The following is a 7,769-nucleotide window of genomic DNA, read 5'->3' on the forward strand; positions in this document are numbered from 1 at the left end:
GGGGGTGCAACTTCAGCCCCACTTGGTGGCCTGGACTGCTGGGGAGGAAAGGTAGAGTCATCCTCCTCCTCATCCATGTCCTGTAGGTCGAGGAGGTCAGAGTTGGCATCGCCCGCCGTGTCCTCACCACCCGGCTCACCCACGTTTTGATCGAGGAGGTCCTTGAACGATGGGGGCATGAGCGGGGACTCTTCTTTCATCATGTCCGCCCAGCTTGTGGAGGCTCGCGGATGACGGATATCACTTGTAGCAGTAGCGGCCGACAGGCAGATGTCCTGACTGTTCGTTACTGCTACTCTCAGCCTCCTTTCCAGGACTTTCTCTGGCATCAACATGCAGTGTGGGCATCCCTGAGGGTTCGCCAGTGAAGCCTGAGCATGCTTGGCACCCATACAGAAGATGCACTTTGGATGAGGTTCCCTGCCCGAGATGACCGCATGATGTGAGGCACGGGCGGGATACAGCCTCTTTGGCCTTTGACCATTTGGCAGGAGTAGGAGCCAAAGACATGGTTAGAGGAAAGGCGTGAGACTAGGCTACACCAGGCTCGTCGCGACACGTTAGCCTGTACGTAGCTAGGACTAGCAGCGGGGGTTAAATCCGAGCTAGTCACCACGGGAGTCAGCTCGTCGTGACACGTTAGCTGCACTCCACTAGCCAATATTGTTAGCAACTTAATGCTAACTGAACCCTTGGTCGACTACAAGCTAACGAGGCCTGCTAACAAGTTAATGCTAGCCGGACACTGAAAGAACAGCTCGCCATAACGCGTTAGCCTGAGTTACACAACGTCCGCCACCTCGATAACTAAAACCAGGAACCGCTGGAACAGCTCGCCTGATGCGAATGCTGTTCCACAATGTAGCTATAAGTACACTTCTTTCATAGGACTTACTCAGCATGATCCAAACTGGAACCAGAAAAACTGTGTTCGGTGACATACTCCTACACGGGACCTCTGAGAACTGTTAAGCAGCTAATCAAGTTAGCCTGGATGCGCTGAGGGAGCTCAAAGTAGTTTCTCACAGGACAAAAGCAAGAATGAGTTAGGAGGGACTGGTCGGCCATGTTAGAATGTGGGGGTGGAGCCCTGAGCGTGGCTCGACAGGTCTGTCATAGACAGATGTGGTGTCATTGGAACTTCCTTAGTTGGTCACGCCGAGGCAATTCCCATAGTGAAACACTGAGCGAAGTTAGAAAAAGAACCAAAACAAGTACTGCATTGAGACAAAAAGAAAAGAAGCAGAGCATCGATCGGTTTTGTGAGGGGGAAAATATGTAAGGTAATGTGTGTTTTAATCACGATTCATCATTTATAACCCTGTAGATATATGTTAGCTTTGTTGATATTTGCATCAACTCTTTGTTGATGCAAATATCTATTCAGCCTATCACACTGCATATTTCATTTTATTTTCCCCATCATCAAACCAGCTACACTAGTATTTGCTCTAACTTGTGAAGTTTGACTTTTTTCTCTTGTTTATATCATCATGGGGAGGTAACACATTTGTTTCTTCTCTTTAGGTTATCTCAGTTTGCATTGGTAGGCAACTCCATTTGTTTGTTATTTTGGCCTTAGCTCACCCCAAGATTATTTCATACTGGTGTGTTTGTAAATCTGTTGAATAATAAATACAACATCCATTCTTTATTGAGAAGTTCTTTCTGTGGCTCTTTGGGACTTCCATCATACCCCAGATGCAACATTGGATGATGCCAGACGGGTTTTCTGAGTATTTCTAAGTATAAGTATCTAAGTATTGATTTTCCACAACTGTCTCTAGGGTTTACAAAGAATGGGCTGAAAAATCTAAACTATTGATTGAGTGGCAGTTGCTGCTAGAGGTCAGAGGAGAATGGCCAGACTGCTTTGAGCTGATAGGAAGACAACAGACACTTGAATAACCACTCATTACCAACTAGAGTCTGCAGAAGAGCATCTCTGAAGGAACAACACATCAAACCTTGACGGAAGTTGGCTACATCAGAAGAATAGTATTGCTGCTTACTATGTTCATCCCTTCAAGCAGGCTAACCCACCATGTCACAAAGCTCAAATGATCTCAAACTGGTTTCCTGAAATTACAAGTTCTCGTTACTCATATGGCCTCTACAGTCACCAGTTCTAGAGCACCTTTGGGATGGTGACAGTAGATTCTCTGCACTGATCCAACAGATTAGCAACAATCATGCTATCTTTTTAATATGGACCACAATCTCTGAGGCATGTTTGAAGGTAGTTCTGAGGCAAGGGGTCCAAGGTGGCACAAACAAGGCGCACCTAAAAAACATGGTATTAACTGCAGTGGAGCTCAGCAAGTGATAAACCATAAATAAATAAATAAGAAATCTGTGCATTTTGTTAGAACTTTTGTTAGAACTTATTTTCTGCTTTTTAATATGGGACTCAGCATAAGCAGTTATCCCAATGTTCATGGTAACCAGAGCATGACCCTATTATTCTTTTGCTTTAAACACAAGGGTTAAAGTGGGTTACTGAAGGTGCTGGAACATTGGTAGGTTAATACATGTAATAATAATACTACTAATGAATTGGTTCATTTTTCACATCCTGCAGTCTGGCTTCGCTTCCAGTGATGGTGCAGTCAGTGCTCAGTAATAAGAAAATACAGACATCCAATGACCCACTTAAACCTTTACCAAATCCCTTTTCCTTCTCATCTGTGTGATGTGCTCATGAAGCAAATGTAAATGTTTCAGTTCATGTTGTGTTCATGTTTCATCTACCCAGATAATAAGTAAAAAGAAGTGAGCATAAATTGAGTAGTCTTTTTTTTAAAATGGTAAGTAATTTCAAATACTAAACCCCACTTTAACCCATTTTTGTTTTAAATAGTTGTTAGAGGGTTAGGGTCACATATGAAGAGAAACCAAACTTGATACCTGCTGTATGTTTCATTAAATTTAATTTACAGAGAATATTCAGGTGATATAATGACAGTATTAAAACAGTATTAGTATTGGAGACCGTTTTACAATAACACATAATTTAATTTGACACATTTAAAAACATCGCAGCTGTTTAATCACATCAAATAAGTTGCATGGAATCGACTAGCTATGTGGATGGTATATTTATAAGACATTACCTCCAATTTTTTACTTCTGTGGATTTTTTCAGGTGCATGTGGAACAGTAGTGTTTCCCAGTAATGAGCACATTTATTTCCCCTTTCTCTATTCGCCATAACCACAGAATAACATTTAAACCCTATTTTAAAACTGAAAGAAGGGATTTATCAGTGGTGGTAGTGGGTGGACGGTTGATATAAAAATTAGCAGCATGACTTGTTGTGACAGTAAAATGATTAAAAAGTGAGGAACTCTATTAACAGCTTGCAAAAGGGGTAAAATTATTAATCACAGATTCATAGCTCTAGAGTGCTAAATATATTCTAAACTAATAATAAGAAAATATAATAAATGGAAAAATGCACCGCTTTAGATATTGATTCAGTTGCCTCTGACTTTGGACATGCCTCTGACCTTCATCTTACTTTTGTTAGAGAATAAGAGCTATGTAACAATCACACTATCTTACATGTGCCTGTAACGTATCATAGCATAGGATGGTGCACAGGAGGCAATATCTCCCACTATTCTAGAAATGGCGTTTTTTTCCCCTTCCTCTAGCAATTTATTTTCGCCCTTGTGGTTTGTGATCACTTTGTTGTGGCTGCCACATGGCACAGCACTAAGTGTAGTAAGAGACTATTTCCATTCATTAAATTGCAAGACAGCATGCACATACAGAGAAGGGAGGCTATGAGACACTGTATGTGTGTGGTGCATTAGTGGTTAAAAGGAAAAAGTAAAAAAATATAGGGAGTGTGGGACACTTAAAGTAATATCACACTGCCCTTTTTAAAGGTTATTGTCAAAAGATAATAGCGTTGTAGCTAAATAATCAATCAGATGAAATGTGTGCAATCTAGAAAACCATTAAATCACAAAAAAATAAAGGTTTGATGAATAAAGCAGAAAAAAAACCCCCAAACATTTTGGATTTATTGTCGATATATAAGGCCGATCATGTGGTTTTGTGAATAGAAGCAACTGCATCTTTAATCGAGCCATTTAGTGGAGTCCCTTCTTGTTTGCAGTGGTGATGGACAGATTAATAGATGAGGTTAAGCACGAGTCTCTGTTAACTATGATGTTTGCAGATGATACTATGATCTGTAGTGAGAGTAGGGAGCGGGTCTAAGATAGCCTGGAGAGGTGGGGGTATGCTTTGGAGAGACGAAGAATGAAATTCAGTAGAAGCAAGACAAAATACGTGTGTGTATGTGAGAGTGAAGCAACTAGACTGGTGAGACAGAGGTAGTTAAGGTGGATGAGTTTAAGTAACTGGCACCAGTGTTGGTCAAGTTACTTGAAAATAGTAATAAGTTACTAATTACTTCTCCAAGAAAGTAATCCAGTTACTTCACTGATTACTTATTTTCAAAAGTAATTAGTTACTTTATAACTTAGTTACTTTTTAAAAACATGATACACAACCTGAATATGTTATAAAGTAATAGACCTTTCAGCCCAATTCTATTTTTTCTGCAACATCCATCATATAAAACTGAATCTCTTTTTAAAACTTGTTTTATTAATTTCAATCTTTTAATTTTATGCACATTGCATCAAGCAAAAATGAAATTATATGCAACAGACTTTGACTTGAAGTAATTTGTTTAACATTTAAACCTATTTTCTGAATATTCCAGAATATAAACTATAATTATTTTTTGTGTTTACACTCACTCTTTCAAATAGATGAAAGTAAAACACAGCAAAAAATAACTAAAATCAAAGATTTAGCTGCACTCTTAAATACTCCTGTCACTCTTAAATCTGTTTTCACCTGTTTAGCAGAAGTGGAGCCGTCGGAGGTTTGCCTGGTGCCAAAGCGTTCATGTCAGTGGGGGGATCCGGGGGTTTCTCTGTGAATTTCACATTCCCGTCCCAGCACTCCATATTATCCATTGTTGATCTACATGCGTCTGTTGCTGTTGCACATGCTTACGTCATTGTCATGAGACACCCTCACAAACCAAATGCAGTAATGCAGTAATGCAGCCTGCTTACGGGAAAGTAACAGTAATCTAATTACTATTTTGCAATAGTAAAAAAGTAATCAGATTACAGCAACACGATAGTTTTAATGCGACAAAGAAGACAAAGAAGTATATATATATATCCAGGGAAATGTGCATGCATACAAGAACATGTATAAATTATAGTGTAAAGTTACTGAACTTCAGGATAACTTCTCTCTGTGCAAGTCAGTCCTCGTATGTAAATGATCTGTTCCATATTAATGCGAGACTTTTCTTACCTGAGTCACTTCCTCCCTGCTGCCAGTCTCCTTTGCAATTAATTTAATTCCATTTGTGTTGAAGAAATGTTTGGGTATGGGACTGGAAACACAACAGTAGGGAGAGGCATCTTCTGACAACGACGCCTTTGAAGTTGGCGGTTCCTTTAAAATAATTATGAAAAGAAAGGAATGAAAACACTGCACATGCTGCTACATCTCAAAGACAATGCTCGGTGATCCTTATTCACGCATTTGCTGGAGGGTAATCAGTCTTCCTTTAATGTTTTTTAATGATATTTCAGTCAAGCAAAATCACTTTGGTTGAATCAGAATCTCAAACTTAATAAATACTATATCTAGCTATTGTACCCTTTAAGACAGATGACTTACTTTATTGCTTTGCAACAGCATATCTTGACTCCCAAACTCCCAGCAGTTAATGTTCAAGTAAAATAAAAGCAGGATTACAGAGGCATACCTATTATTATGACAGTTGTGGAAATAACAGGAAAAATGTGTAGGCAATAATACAATGCACGTGCATATACACATAAAATATGTTTAGTCAGTGATTACTTCATTGGTTTCAGTTTAAGGTAGTCAAAAGTGTGTTCTTGTGCACTTACAGACACACACTACATCAATAATGTGAGAGTGTAGTGATGCATTTCTCTCTGCCTGTTCACTTTTATATCACTACACGATGAGGGGGAATTAAATTACTATAGTCTCATGCTATTCCAAAATACATATCAATGCACCAACAAAGGCACAGAACATAGATTTGTAGATTATGGTTTCATGAGCCTGTCACTGAAGGGGCTTTTCGGAACACCCAATGCATCATAGATAGGGTAGTCCGTGTTATTAAAGAGAGATGACTGCTTAGCAATGACGCTCTTCTCCCCAGTGTTTCCACTGTGTCCAAGGGGCACACAAGGACAGCGCTGACATTCATAATTAGTTTATTCAGTCTCTTGCTTTTTATCCCTCTCTGTGATTATTTCTCCTTCCCAGCAAACTGCTGCACAAACACAAATTAAGAACTAATGCCAGCACAGTGATACAAAATGATTTTTAACTGTCTACGGCACTGTCTCCTTGGCAGATAATGGCCACTTTGGCCATTCTTATACATATTTTGACTAAGGCAGGTTCTTAAGATAAATAAACAGGTACAGTGCTTCTGGAGTCTGTTACAGTCTTATTCTAAAATGGATCACTTCAGAACTCTTCACATAATATGCCAGAATGACAAAAAAATGTTTGGAAATCTTGCAAATTTCTTAAAAATAAAAACATGTACATAAGTATTCACTACCTTTGTCATGATACCCAAAACTGGGCTCAAGTGCATCATATTGATCACTGATCATCTGTCAGATGTTCATATAAGTCTACATAAGGCCCCATAGTTACAGGTCATGTTAGAGAGCAATCCAAGCCAAAAGTTCCAAGGAATTGCAGACTTCCAAGACAGGATTGTATAGAGGCAAATATCTACAGAAAGGTACAGAAAAACGTTTGCAACACTGCAGGTCCCAATGACCACAGTGGCTTCCATCATTTTTAAATGTAAGACGTTTGGAACCACCAGGACTCTTCCTAGAGTTGGGTGCCCAGCTAATCTATGTAAATAGAGTAAAAGGGCCTGAGTGAGGGAGGTGACCAAGCTCACTCTGACAGAGCTCCAGCATTGCCCTGTGGAGAGAGCAGAACGTTCCAGAAAGACAACCATTTCTGCAGCACTCCACCAATCAGGCCTGTTTAGTAGAGTGGCCAGACTGAAGCCACTCCTCATTAAGAAGCCCATGACAGCCCATCTGGAGTTTGCCAAAATGCACCTGATAGACCGTTACAAACAAAATTCTCTGGTCTAATGAAAGATTGAACTCTTTGCCCTGAATGCAAAGTGTCATGTCTGGAGAAAAGGCACTGCTCATTACCTGGCCAGTACCACCTATACAGTGAAGCATGGTGGTGGCAGCATCATGCTCGGGGGATCTTTTTTGGCAGCAGCAGCACTAGGATACTGGTCAGAGTCGAGGGAAAGATGAATGCAGCAATGTACAAAGACATACTTGATGATAACTTACTCCAGACCTTTCTAGATCTCAGACTAGGTTGAAAGGAGTAGTTTTAAGGCCAATCTGTGATGTTCCTGAGTGGACTGAATATCTCTGGAGAGATCTGAAAACGACTCTGCACCAATGTGCCCTATCCAACCTAATGGAAGTCAAGAGGTTCTACAAAAAAGAATGGGGGAAATTGCCCCAAAATAGTTCCAAGCTTGCAGCATCATATTCGAGACTTGAGGCTGTAATAGTAAAAGGTGTTTCAACAAAGTATTGAGCAAAGGCTATGAATACTTATGTATATTTTATAACGTTTTTTATTGTGTAAAAAAATTGCAAGAATTTAAAGAAAATATTTTT

At 39.8% G+C, this 7,769-nt stretch overlaps 1 pseudogene; it reads left to right on the forward strand.

Annotated features, from left to right (window-relative positions):
* Nucleotides 1–1,066: 1,066 nt before the first annotated feature.
* On the forward strand, nt 1,067–7,419 carry LOC106456444 (uncharacterized; annotated as a pseudogene).
* The last annotated feature ends 350 nt before the right edge of the window (nt 7,420–7,769 follow it).

This window comes from Pundamilia nyererei, unplaced genomic scaffold, assembly GCF_000239375.1.
Source record: "Pundamilia nyererei isolate P.nyererei 1_Seehausen unplaced genomic scaffold, PunNye1.0 scaffold00227, whole genome shotgun sequence".
NCBI classification, from domain to species: domain Eukaryota; kingdom Metazoa; phylum Chordata; class Actinopteri; order Cichliformes; family Cichlidae; genus Pundamilia; species Pundamilia nyererei.